Below are 15,174 nucleotides of genomic sequence, written 5' to 3' on the forward strand. Positions count from 1 at the left end.
GATGGTTTCAGTTATCCACTTTACTCATATCTCAGCCTGGATCTCCTAAGAACAGAGTCTGAAGCAAGGAGTTTGTGTGCTTCATTTTTATTTTATTATCCCTAGGAAGAAGAGTTAAGGGCAAGGAAAAATGAAGCAAGGAAGGAGGAGGGAGATCCAAAGTGAGCATGGTGTAATTAGTTGCCTCAAAGTGCAAAAGAGTCAAAAGACCATGCTCCTGAGAATCAGAATATGCTCTATCTCTGGACTTCTGGTGCAGGAGGTAGAAGAGAACAAAACTTTATCCACTGGCTGTGTTCTACAAGATCATAGGTTCCCCCCCTCTGCCTCCAGGTTGCACATGTCTTTGTGTTGGCCCCTAGAAGGTTCTAGAAAGGCCGCAACACAAAGGAAGAGACAGGTGAAAAGTAGAGCCAGAAAGAAAAATAATTTCAATTTAGGCCTACGTGATCTTTGTCAGAGATAATGCAGGGCTGGCTGCCCCCACAGCAGCTGGAATAAGAAATAAATACTGGTATAATTTGGATCAAAAATGTCCCCCCAATGTCCATTGTGTTAAAGGCTTGGTCCTCTACTTGGCATTGTTGGAAGGTGGTGGAAACCCTTAAGAGGTGAAGTCTAGTGGAAGGTATTTCATGCTACTGGATGCGGGTTCCCAAAGGGGATTGCAGGATAAATCTCTTGCTCTCTCTCTCTCTCCTCACTTTCTTGCTTCCATGAGGTTAACAGGCATCTCTAGTCAAGTGCTCCAAAGCAATGGGACCAATTGGTCATGGTCTAGGACCTTCAAAACTATAAGTCAAAATAAACCCTTTCTCTTTATGAGTTGATTTATCTCAGGTATTTGTTATAGTAACAGAAAGCTGACTGACACAGATACATGTAAAAAAAGTATCTTATATGATTTGTGGGAATATGGCTTACTTGGTTTGACTGGAGTCAAATAATACTTTTAAAATGTGACAAAAAAATGAAACCACCTAATCTTTGTTAAAGCCATTAACAGAAGTATTCTAGTCTAAATGGTGAGCTGATCAGAGATTTTAAGATGAATCCTATATAACAGGAAATTTCAGATTTTATTTGGGAAGACTTATACAGAAACCTATTTTAAAATTATTATTATATCAGCTCAGAAAAGTCTCATAGATTCTAAAGTCTGACTTAAAAAATATATATATATCACAAAACATCTCTGACCTGCTATCTAGTGTCCCTTAATTTGTTGAAGGGGGATTCGTAGGGAGCTGCTTTACCTGTTCCTTGATGGCAGCACTAGGGACATATTGTGTCAGGCCAATTTCTAGTAACAAAAAACTGTCCCAGGCATTGCAGGATATTTATGTCCCTCCCTGCATTCTCCCACCCCAGCCAGTTCCTGTCATTGTGAGGGCTGAGAACAGTCCCACACATATTCCAGTGCCCCCTCCCCCTGACCATGGAGCACCTCCACAGGAAGGTGTGATGATCAGTCTCTGGTTCACTGAGGAAGAACAAGGGCTTAGAGAGGCTCATTACAGACAGGCCGGGGAGCAGGTACTCCATAACCAGGTCTTTTTCTAAAGCACCCCTGGTCTCTACAGAGGGTTTTTAAAGTAACTTTAGCAATCTTAGTTGCATTGATAATATGACAGTGTGTAGAGATTCTATTTTCACATGGTGATCTTTCATCCAAATAGGCTATAAGTCAGAGAAAAACCACACAATACAAAGATCATAAAGCAGTTGAGAAAGAGACCATAGGAGAAATTTTAAATGAATTAGGTTTATTCATCCCAGAAAGTAGAATGAGGATTTTATATTTATTTATTTGTTTTTTTTTTTTTTTTTTTTTTTTTTTTTTTTTTTTTTTTTTTAGTTTTCGGTGGATACAATATCTGTGTTTTTATGTGGTGCTGAGGATCGAACCCAGCAGTACCCCGTGCAAACCAGGTGAGCGCGCTACCGCTTGAGCCACATCCCCAGCCCTGAGGATTTGATGATGGCCTTCTAAAACAGGAAGGGTGTTCACCCTAGAGAACACTATGTACAAGGGATGTAATGTACCAGTCTGAGATGATTGTGTCAGGATAATGTATATACTACAGTGCTTAAAAGTTTTTATAGATCTTATCTTATTTGAGTAATGTATAGCATTGATTTAAACGTGTACATGTCATGCACATCTTGGTATGTGCATAAGATGAGGAAAAACACAACTATTATTGATAAAAGTGAAAGGATTGTTGAAAAATAAAACACTTCCAATGATCCAGGTTTTGATTAATGAGAGTTTACGTGGTCCACGTCCCACCACCTAACATCTAGGTAATATAGGAAATGGCCTAATTTTACTAAAGTTTCAACTACACAGCATAAGATCCAGACAGCTGAACAAACCAACCAAATAAGAGAGAAAGAATATATGTAAAACTGAAGGCTACAATGAAAACAAACTCCATTTTTTTAGGACACAGTGGAGTTAGGGACCCAAAATTATAGGGAATGGAAAAGGCACAAGGAAACGTAGCAGAACAAAGAGGATGATATAAAAGAGAAGCCTGGAAATCTATGATGTTCGAGAACTCTTGTGAAAACAAAAGAATACATCAGCTACGACCCCTAATTCATCACTCACAAGGGCACATCCAACATTGCCTGTGTACTGTAGCCTACACCACTAGGAAGGGAACTTGATACAAGAGGCAAGAGTGACCATGTAATGTGTGCGAATATGAATTTTGTACTGGCAACATCCAATCGGCTTTTAAAGTAAGGTATCATCTCTTGTGGTGTTTGGTCATGCTTTCCTTTTTGAGATTATGTTTTCAACAGATAGAGCACACATTATGTGTCAGGGACTATCTCAGACACCAGGATACAGTCGACACAAAACAAATATATTCTTGCCATCACGAACATTGTTATCTAGTATGCATGTAGTAGGAATGGGAGAGGAAGACAGGTAAACAAAGAAGTAAAAAATTGCAGTGTTTAAATGGTGACAAGGGTTATTAAACACTAAATTATAAATACTAAATATCAGGACTATGATAGGGAAGAGATAGGGCCTGTTGGGGCACTAATAAGAAATAACATTTATTTCTCAGGAAAAAATTAGGGAAAAGAAGCAGAACTGAAATTGCACACGAGTACATTGTTACTGTATATGTAAAAATATATTTAAAGCAATATGCTCAGAAGATAATTAAAGGAAGTGTATCTAAATAATAAACTGATTATCTTTTAAAAATAAAATTTTAAGTGATTTTTTTTAATGTTCTTTGGCCAGGTACAGTGGCACACACCTATAATCCCAGAGAATCAGGAAGCTAAGACAGGAAGATCACAAGTTCAAAGCCAGCCTCAGCAACTTAGTGAGGCCCTAAGCATCTTACAAAGATCCTGTTTCAAAATTTAAAAAATTAAAAAGGCTGAGAATGTAGCTCAGTGGTTAAACACCCGTGGGTTCCATCCCCAGTACCAAAACTAAACAAATAAATAAAAAGTTCTTGACTATGTTAAGAACTTATTTTTATTAGTTTTTCTACAATTAGCATGTATTACTTTTATAAATCAGAAACAACAAAAATTTTAAGTTACTTTTCCAAACACAGACATATCTCAGAGACTTTGTGGATGTGATTCTAGATCATGGCAATAAAGCAAATCACATGATGTTTTTGTTTTGTTTTTGGTTTCCCAGTGCATATAAATTTATGATTGTTAAGTGTACAGTAGAACTATGTTTAAAAATGTGTATGTCTTAATTTAAAAATAGTTTATTGCTAAAAAATTCTAACAACCATCTGAGCTGTTGGGAAAATAGCACCTTGCTTGATGTAGGGTTGTCACCAACCTTCAATTTATAAACAAGGCAGTATCTGCTAAGTTCGATAAAGTGGCACAATCAATTTTTTTTATTGCTAATGTTCTGGACCCCTTGGATTTCTCTTCCCTAATTCACTGTTTGAACTCCTCATAAAGTTATCACCTATATATTTTTTGTTTTGTTTTTAGTAGCTTCATCTCAAGAGGCAGTGTGGTGTAATGGTTAAAAACATAGGTTCCAGGGACAGCTGCTGAGGTTTCAATTCTACCTCGCACCTCACTATCTGTGGTGACTTTGGCCAATTGAACTAAGCTTTCTGTACCTAATTAAGAGGATGGATATAATTCTTATTTCATAGATTATTGTGAGGATGAGTTCATGTGTTATAGTGATCAGAACAGTGCTTCATATATATTAAATGTGAGTCATCAATATTCCGTGTGTGTGTGTGTGTGTGTGTGTGTGTGTGTGTGTGTGTGTGTGGTACTGGGGATTGAATCAGCGGCACTATATCACTGAGCTATATCTACAGCCCTTTTAATTTTTTTTTTAAATTTTGAGACAGGATCTCACTAAGTGGCTTAGGGTCTTGCTAAATTGCTGAGTCTGGCTTTGAACTTGCAATTATCCTGCCTCAGCCTCCTGAGTCGCTAGGATTACAAGCGTTCACCAGTATGCCTGGCTTAGTCATTATTATTCTAAATGTAATTTCCCAAATGTCGGGAAGTACATTTTCTATTTTTCCATATTCTTAGCTATAAGTAAGTGCAGTGCTAGAAAATGTATCTTACTCATTTTGTAGAATCAATCATATGCAAGGACCCATGAGATTTAAGGTGGAGATGGAGGATAGCAAAATGGTCAGGCAGTTTTCTATGTTCCCTTTGTAATCCACTCTATCATTCTTCAAGATAGGAAATAAGAAAGGCTCTGAGAATTCATACAACTGGTCTAAAATTACCCACCTGTTAGGTACAAATTAAATCCATGTATGTTTGACTCTTTTCATTGTACTTTTTTTAAGAGAGAGAGAGAGAGAGAGAGAGAGAGAGAGAGAGAGAGAGAGAGAGATTTTTTAATATTTATTTTTAGTTTTTGGGGACACAACATCTTTTTTGTATGTGGTGCTGAGGATGGAACCCAGGCTGCACGCATGCCAGGCGAGTGCCCTACTGCTTGAGCCACATCCTCAGCCCTTCACTGTACTTTGTGTTGGAAATAAACATGAATGAATGGATGAGTGAAATTGAGAAGGATCTGGGTTTGTCTTTGGAGCTCTTCCTGTGTTTATTTATTTACCACAGTTTTGCCAGAACTTAGCATGGTGCCTACTTCACAGGAAGAGCTCAATAAATATTTATTGTTAAGTGAATGGATAAACACAGAGAGAAAAGGACAAAGGAGCAAATCAAGGGATAAACGGGCAAAATGACCTGTCAAAAGGCATTTTCCTCCTTAATACTCAGTCTCCTATGCTCAGTATCTGACAGATTCATGATAAATTCTTCTATTCAGTACCTAGACAGAGTGGAGGAAGTCATTAATTACCTATTTGCTGTAAGTGCAAATTTGACCAACTGGTTCACAATCACTTCTGGTTGTATTTTTATAAAATGAAGAAGCAGTTGGCCCCCAGCTGTGCCACCATAGGCTTCTTTTGTCTGGTTACCAAGTTCTCTTGGAATAGGCAAGGGGATCCAAATAAATCTGTGTAGTGCATCCCAAATATATATATATATATATATATATATATATATATATATATATATATATATATATATATTTACTTTGACTCAGGGAATTTTGGAAAACATTTTTGTTTATATGTTAGTGGACTTGTCCCGTCCCCACCAAATATTCAGACTCAAGCTGGTAAAGGGCAACAGGGACTCCTGGAGGTACTATTATGAACATTTTCTTTGATTGAAATTAGTCCCCAACTTCCTCTTAAGATAAGCCTGGGAGAAACACCATACGTTTAACATAAAATGGATTTGTTTATAATAAGATGTCAACATGATGAAAACACATTAATACATCTGCAGGGTACAGTGAAAAATTATTGCAAAATTCAGCTGTAAAAATAATTTTCATCTAGATGACAAATAGCAGAGAGTCAAGTTCATATCCCACTGGTGCTTATAAAACATTTCTCAATTTATAAAAATATGCTTTCTTGTATGATTTTTAGAATATATAAATAATATATAAATTTTTAGAATATATAAAATATCCACACTGGAAATGGCATAAGATCATTTGGTCTTACATAGTTATATTTTCTCCACTCACACACGCAAATATTCAACATTATAATTAATTCTGAAACAGAAATGTTGCTCTGAGATTACCAAATATCTATAATATTGTACTGAGTAGTAAGAACAGTAGAGAAGTGGTAGTCAAAGTGCTTTGAAAATTTTGTGCTCCACTAATGCACAATAAGGAACAAGAAAACTTTCTCAGTATTTGAACAAAAACTTTGCTACAAATGAGGAAATCACCCATGTCTGATATTGTTTTTCCTTTCATTACTGCACATACCTGTGGTGTGTAGTTAGGCACCATGTAACACAGTTTCTTTCCTTTATTTTGTTTAGGGGGATCATTGGTACATAGAGAAATCTGTCTGAAGTCTTAATTCTATTTTATTAGGGTGAAACTCTTTTTCCTCATGAAATTTTCTGCACTGAATTAGAATAATGGCAAAAGATTCTGTTGGCTCACTATCTTTTTACATTTTATAACATAAGGGGAATCGTGACGGATGCATAGCTATTATTTATATCAACATACAGACACATAAGATATACCTGTAGGCTGTTGCCTGGCTCGTCATCATTTGCACCTCATATGCACTTTGGCAGTTATATAAAGGATATAAATGAAAAGGATAAATGAAACATTACAATCTATATATAACATTAGCTTCTTTTTGTTTTGAAAGTCAATTTAAATATCCTGCCCTTTTGTTTTATGTTACATATGGCTTTTCATAAAGTGTACTGTAAAGTTCACTGCTGTTGTTAGTCGTTTTTTGCTTCAGTAACAAATGACCCCAAATTTCGGTGACTTACACTAATATAAATTTATTTCATACAGAATGGTACTGACCTAACAACAGACACACAGGCTAATGGAATAGAATAGCAGAGAGGACCCACAGAGCGATGGTCATCTGATTCTTGACAAAGGTGCCCAAAACATACATACACTGGGCAAAAGACAGCCTCTTTAACAAAAGGGACAACTGGCTGTCCACCTGTAGAAGATTGAAACTAGTGTCCTCTCACCCTGTAAAAATCAATTCAAAATGGATAAACGACCAAAGTATAAGACCAGGAACTTTACAACTGAGAAAGGAAAATAGGTGAAACTCTTCAACATATAAGCATAGGCAAAAGTTTCCTGAAAAGGACTCCCAAAGCTCAGGAAATAGGAGCAAACATTGATAAAGGGGGAAGCATCAAATTAAAAAGTTTTTGCTTTTTCAAAATATCTTCTGATTTGATAGATACTAAAGATAAGTTGTGTGTGTGTGTGTGAGACAGACACAGAGAGAGAGAGAGAGAGAGAGAGAGAGAGAGATGAGAAGGAATTTATGTAAACAGTAAACAGTTTTTATACATTTAGGAAATATCCTTGGGGTATTCACTATTCACTTACTATTTTACTAATGTAAATCAGTTCTTGAATCAGGTGTTTTCTGCATTTGCTAGTTTGCTTGTTTATTTATGTATTTTGTGCTTTGCTTACTGGGAAAACCTCCAGAGATTGACATTATGTATTTATGACCCTGTCCAGGAGAACTGCTTCCCCACTAGCAATGTTACAAAGATTTCAAATAAGTTGTATAATGCAGTGACTTCGTGGTGAACAGCTGACAATAGTACAAAGGAATGAGAAAGCTGATAATTCAAGAAAAAATGAAAAGGGATAGAGTGGAAGGCAAACTGGCTTCCATTGCCATTCAAGATATGTAATAAACCTTTAAATTTCCATGAAATTATTGCTCAACTCACTTGGCTCAGTTGTGTATTTTTCATGATTTAAACTTCACACTGAAGTAACGGAGTATTTTAAAATGAAGTTTATACAAAATTGCATCTTTGCAAGTCATCCAGAAATAATACAGAGATATCATCTCTACAATTCCCCTTGCTCCCTCAAACACAGCGCTCCAATTCTGTAGTTGGTTTTAGATAGACTACATAGAAAATATTATTTTAATGTAGTGACACAAAAGGAGAACAGAATATATTCATGATTTTCTTTTTCATTACTAGCAATTGAACTGAGGGGTGCCCTACCACTGAGCTACCTCACCAGCCCTTTTTATTTTTATTTTTTGGAGACAGGGTCTCACTAAGTTACTGAGGCTCTCAGCTAGGTTTCCCAGACTGTCCTTGAACTTACAATCCTCCTGCCTCTGCCTCTAGGCCCAAGTCACTGTGCCCATCTCTTGCCTGACTTTTACATGTGCATGTCATTTTATTTAATTGCTTATGATGAAATTTTGAGGACTCAAGTGGATATAGCGTAGTCAAGTATTTGTTCAAGTGACCTTGGTTTTTTTCCTCTTAGGTTAAAATATGATAACAGAATAGAGAGACTAAAGGAATCATCCCAAACTGCACAGCCATGCCAGTTTGTCTCATGAAATATCAGATTTGTGACGAACATCCCAAATATTTTAATTTAGAATCTTACACTATCATGAGAGAAACACCAAGTGATTAAAATAGCATTTGAAATCTCAAAATTCTTTGCTTACTGCTGAGAAATAGTTGCAATACAATACCATTAAATTGCTTTTGTCTGAAGATTGGCTCTATTGAAAGGATTCTATCAGAGGCGAACTCAGTTAAGACTCATGAGAAAAAGCTATAGAATTGAGCTCTCAATAGCAGAGTGAGAACATACAACTTTTTGTAGGGATTTATTTTTAATTTATATTTGAAAAAATGTTTCTAACAGATGGGAAAAAGTAAGGGACTATTCATAAAACTTTTGGCTTATATCCATGAAAATGCTCCATTTATTGAAGAGGAAATAAGGTGTAGAATGCGCTTTTAACCAACTAGGAATTCATTTCTCCAATTCATAACAGCTATTCATTCCTTCTACTACCAATCCAAACAGCTCCTTGTGAAATCTCTCTCCTTAGATATGACTCTGTAATGAAAGCCCAGGAGAAAATGATCATGGCACCTGTTTTTTTTTTTTTTTTGTGTGTGTGTGTGTGTTTTATTGTTGCTGTGACCAAAATACCTGAGAAAAACAACTTGCCAGGGGGAAAGATTTATTTTGCCTCACAGTTTCGGAGGCTTTAGTCCATGGTCAGCCAGTTCCATTGCTTCGGGTCTGAAGTGAAACAGAACATCATGGTGGAAGGACAGGAGGAGGAAACCTGCTCAGCTCACGGCAGCCAGGAAGTAGAGAGAGAGAAAGGGTCTGGGTCAAGATAAACTCTTCCAGGGCACAGTGACCCACTTCCTCCATCTAGGCCTCTCCGCCTACAGTTTCTACCACATCCCAGAGTCCATTCAGCTATGGCTCCATCAATAGCTTAATCCCCTATAAGGTTACAGCCCTCATATTCCAACCATACCCTCAAGTCCCACCTCTGAATATTGCTGCATGAAGGACCAAGCCTTTAATACACGAGCCTTTGGGGGAACATTCTAGATCCAAACTATAACAGCACAATTTTCATGACAGAGGAAGGTGTGATCTCTTTTCATTGTTGGTAAATGCCATGCAATGACCTGGTTGGGGGCTAGGTTCAAGTGATCAGTGTTTTTTTTGACATCATGATAGACTTTTCAGGGCAAAGCCCAAAGTTTATTGGGGTGAGTCCAAATTTTACAGAATGAATTTTAGACTGGTGGCAATGAGCAAGAGGTTGTTGAGTTCTTTGGACTTTGGATAGAGCAGGAATGCAAGACAGTTAAGGATCAAGAATGCAGAAAAAACAAACAGGCAAAGTAAAGGGCAAGTAGCAGAATTGAACACAGTTGTCTATATGACCAGTGCAAACATATCTGCTGTCTAGCATTCATCAACATAAAAAAAAAAAAAAAAAAAAAAAAACATGCCTAGGGCTAGGGCTGTGGCTCAGTGGTACACTGCTTGCCTGGCATGTGTGAGGTAGTGAGTTCGATTCTCAGCACCACATACAAATAAATGAATAAAATTTTTTTAAAAAAATCATGCCTTCCTCATCTTTGTAAAAAGACAGGTTTAATTAATTTTATCTCAAAATTTTCTTCCTGTCTTCCAGGTTGTTTGCATTGAGAATGACCACCAGATTTAGCTTTTGCTCAGTGAACATTCTAAAAGTTACCTTTAGATTTTGGAATGGAGGAGTAATGAAAAGAGCATAAATGGCATATAATCATTCTTTTTTATGAGTCTGTATTTCCAAAAGAGTTTATATCATATCCAATTAAAATAAGCATCAAAAATCAAGACATTTCCTTCCTATATAACTGAAGAAAGTTTGGTAAAGGAATCCAATGAGATGACATTTTAGTCCACAGGTTCAAAAAAAAAAAAGCAGTTTGTTTAAAATCACTTTGTGGGCATAAGTTTTCTCAAGAAGATGAAAGACTTGAGATCATTGTTCATGGGTTAATTATTTTGTATCCAGCAATGTTAAGCACTAAAAAAAATCTTGGGGCTTGAATTACATTCTGAAAAATTAGTATCTAACTTACCAAAATCTATACTCTATATGGATTCAACTTTATAGCAAACCAGAAAATAGTAAATGAACAAAGTTGTATTAAAAGAAGTAGATGTGTCATAACACGAATTAGAGACAGTAAAAACAAACAAAACCCCCCAAACTCCAAATCGATTTTCTTCCATTGTTCCCAAAACAACATTTGTGAAAGACTTAAAAGACTTTACATACACATGCAAAAATAGAAGAAAATACTTAAAGATGATTTCTTTGTATTCTTTATGAGGAAATTTTAAAGCCCCATTTTTGAGATTATAGTTGAAGAAAACGTTGACTCTATTTTTTTTTCTTGGAAAAACTCATGATGTGATGTTTCTCAGTACATATGATAATTTTTAGCATTTTCCTAATCTACATCTGTAGCCACTTGTGCCTGAAATTCTACAGAATTTATTAAGTAACCTGTGGGAGTCATCAGGTGAATCAAACAATGAAAAAGCATAATGGAGCAGGACTGTGGTGAGAATGTCTTCCACATCTCACTTTCAGGACTCTGGGGGAGGTAAAGAAATTTGCAAGAGGGTCAAATATGCATGAGGATGTCCTCCTGAGCCTTGTTTCCCCCATAATAGAGAACATTTCTAAGGTAGTAGGATGAGGATTTGGAGAGAAATACAGAGTAGCAGGAGTAAAAGGCACCTTTAATCTTTGGGAAAGTGGAAGGTATTCCCTGAGAAGGTAAGAATTACCCAAGCAGTAAGAGAAAGAAGTCAGGCACAGGCTCCCTTGAGACTCAAGAGGCTGAAGCAGGAGTATTGCAAGTTGGAGGCTAGCCTGGCAACTTAACAAGACCCTATCTAAAAATAAAGGAAAGAAGGGCTGGGATGTAGTTCAGTGGTCTCTTGCCTAGCATTAAAAAAGAAAAAAAAATGAACAAAAAGAAAATACTTTAGATTACAGAACTCCATCAGGGAGTTCCAGGGTAAAGGCTCCTTCCTGGTCAGGCTGGTGGACAAGTCCCTCAGTGTTGCTCAGCACATTTCCTTGGAAATTTATTTTCAGGATCCATATTTTAAGGGGCTTGAAAAAAAATAACAAAATCACCTTTGATTGAAATAGAACAAAATCATCTTGATTGTTAGAGCTGTAGGCACTTGGAGGAGAAAACCCAAACCAAATCCCTCCTCCTAGCAGAGGAGGACAGCAGAGGGCGCCAAGGGGCCAAGTGGTCCTGAGGAGCAAAGCGCAAAGGAGTCTGGTCACTTGGGTTCCTGGAAAACAGGGAGGCCACAACTTCCTAAAACCTCAAGGTAACTTTGTTTCTGCAACACTTCTATGCTGTTTCTGAAGCCAACGTGGACTAAGGAAAGAGGCATCATTAAAAAATAATAACAAAACAAAACAAACAACAACAACAAAAAAAAACAGAGCTATTATTGTATTTAGAATTTATTTTATGAAGGACAATATTGTCTTGTTCTAGCCCATATAAACAAATTATTTCTGGATATAAGCAGTGCTAGGTTAAATGACTGTACTAATTTTGCATAAAAAGCATAGTCTGATTTCCTTCTGAACTTGATCGTGAAAATAATATTCCTTCCTTCCTTTATTCATTCAGTTCTTTAAAAAACAACTACAATGTAGTCATTCTCAGTGAAGCAAGAGTTAGTTACTGACAATAGTGTGAATGTAATATCTTATTGTTTTAACAAAATGTGTCAAATTTAAGGGGATTGCTCTTACAACTTTTTCAGTGGGAAAGAGTGGAATCTTGCCTCGTATATAGAAATATAATGAAGAATAAAAGTTTTCTTGTCTTTAGGCTTTTATAATTGCTCTAAATCAAGAACTGACCTGGGAAGGGATAACGACATAAGAGAGGTGCAGCTACAGCATGATAGAATTGCCAGAGTGGAAGATTAATTCCAGCCAGGCCTGATTAGGAAATTCCTCATGAAGGTGGAAAGAGATGGGCTTGATTACATGAATGCATGACTTTAAAACGTAAGGTTGCTCTTTAATTATTAAACAGTACATTCTTAAAACATTTATTGAGTACCTAGGTGCTGGGGGCATCAAGATAACACAGGATGCAATCCATGTCCTTGAATATGTCTGTCAGGGGACACACACCAAAATGGAAGAAAATTCCATAGAACAAATACAATGTCGTAGCGCCTTGCAGTGTTAGAACAGAGGAGATACAGTACCAAGGGGAATAAAAGGAAGCTTTCAGTGCTGACTGGGAGGGGATAGGTGCATTAAGGTCAAGCTATGCCCAAATTGAGATTTCATTAATTTGTTCCTCATTCTTTCCCTGGCATGTGTTAAGTGCCTACAGTGCCCATAGGGCTTGCTCTCAGGGATTGATAGCCAAACAGTGGACCAGGATGTCATAGGTACATTCAAAGGTGGAGTTAATTTAATATAAGGTAGACAGTGTTCTTCAAGACAGGTGGTCAGACATAGGTGGGAGGTTGGGGAAAGACTTCATGGAGGAGGTGAGTTTTGAAAGATATGGAGGTATTTGTCAGGCAGATTGCCATGGGAAGAACCAAGGACAGAGGGAGAGCAAGACAGGGACAATGAGGGGAGTAAAGGCTTGAGGGACCCCATAGCTCAGTGCATGTGCAGGGTGGAAGGAAGTTTGACATGACTGAAGCTTAGTGTAAAAAAAAACAGGCAAGAAATTAGGTTGCAGGGACCAGATCTTAGAAGGTCTTGAATCCAGACTGAAAGACTTTGAATTTTACTCTGTACAGAGTAACTTTTGAACTAGATGCCACTATGTTTTTGCGTTCTGAGAAAATACCCCCAGAAGATAAGGAGCCACTCAAATGGCAGATTTTAGAAGTCCATGAATGCCAAGCTATCATGCTTTAACCATTAATCTTCGGGCAATGTCTGAAGTCTTTGAAGATGTTTATAGAAGGAAGCGACAGGCTAATAATTGTGTTTTTGAATGATCAGCCCATCCATGATACCATGTCAGAACTCTGGATGCCCTCTCAGATTGTTCCATTTCTCTCTTAATTCATAATAAGTCATTAAATCCTACTTATTCTTCTAAGTAACTCTCAAATCCAGCCTTTTTCCTCCTCTCCTACTGAGACTGCCAGTGGTTTGGGTTCAGCCTCCAACTCTTCTGCACTCTGCAGAAAACGAAGACCCATATCTTTATCATTTCAGGTATAGTGGCATTTCAAAATTTATTAGTTAAGTGTAAGTTTTCCATTGGAGTGGAAATTCCACTGGGAAAGAGGTTATACAAGTTCCTAATGGATTGAGATTCACTGCTAAATGTTCTCGCTCACAGGGTCAGTTCTTCCTTTCCTTTATTTTCCTCTTCTTTTCTTTATAACAGGGCCTGAACCCAGGGGTGCTCAATCAATGAGCCACATCCCCAGCCCTTTTTTATTTTTTGAGACAGGGTCTTGCTAAGTTGCTTAGAGCCTTGCTAATTTGTTAAGGCTGGCTTTGAATTTGCAATCCTCTTGCCTCAGCCTCCTGGGTCGCTGGGATTACAGGCGTGTGGTGCCACACCCAGCTCTCGGATTTCTATTAAGCATCTTAAATCTACCTTAATTAAAATAGAATTTTGTCCTTTATCCAACTCCATTCCTTAACTTATTTTTCAAAAAGCCTTTTACATTTTGGTCTTTGGTTCCCTCATAAAATTCATCTAGTTGTGTGAGCTCTCTTTGATTTTTCTTTTCTGATACCTCTCACACCTTTCATCCAACCACCAGCACCTCTTGGTGCTATCAGCCAGCAGACTCTTTCTGTTGGGCTTTATTGCCTCTCACCATTCCATGGCTACCTCTCTCAGTGCTCATTTGCTCTGCGACAGTTGTCTCTAAGGTTTTTTACTTCCATTCTTGCCTTCTCAGACTCTTCTCCATACAGCCATCTAGAGACACCCTTTAAATTTCTGATTCCCATCATGTCACTCTCCTGCTCAAAAATCCCCCTAAATATTTGGTTATACCTTAAAAAAAAAACCTAAAGCTTTTAACACATCCTACTCAGCTTAATCATAATCTGGCTATAGAATTCTAATTGCAAATCCCTCCATTCTCCTTGTGCATACTACTCTGGAAACATAGATTTTTTTTTTTTTTTTTTTTTTTTTTTTTTTTTTTGCTATTCCTTTGTATTGTCTCAGGGTCTTTTCACTTGATAGTCCCTCTATCTGGAATGTGGAATGTCCGTATCCCTCATTATTCAGTGGCTTGTTCCTTCATATAATTCTTCCTTCACATGCTTCTCACATGCTCCATTCTCAGAGAAACTTTCTCTGACAACTATATAAAATACCTATCAAAAGGCCAGACACGGTGGTGCACACCTGTAGTCCCAAAAGCTTGGGATGCTGAGGCAGGAGGATCGCGAGTTCAAAGGCAGCCTCAGCAAAAATGAGGCACTAAGCAACTCAGTGAGACCCTGTCTCTAAATAAAATACAAAATAGGGCTGAGGATGTGGCTTAGTAGTCGAGTGTCTCTGAGTTCAATCCCTGGTACCCGCCCCCATGCCTATGGAACCTCTTTCTTCTCCACTTTTCATCTCCATATTCATCAACTCATATCTTTTCCTTATAACACTTATCACTAACATTTCATTATGTTATATGTTCATTTCATGTTTATTCTCTGGCTCTTCCATTAGAATGTG

This window comes from Urocitellus parryii, chromosome 11 (genome assembly GCF_045843805.1).
Source record: "Urocitellus parryii isolate mUroPar1 chromosome 11, mUroPar1.hap1, whole genome shotgun sequence".
In the NCBI taxonomy this organism is placed as follows: Eukaryota; Metazoa; Chordata; class Mammalia; order Rodentia; family Sciuridae; genus Urocitellus; species Urocitellus parryii.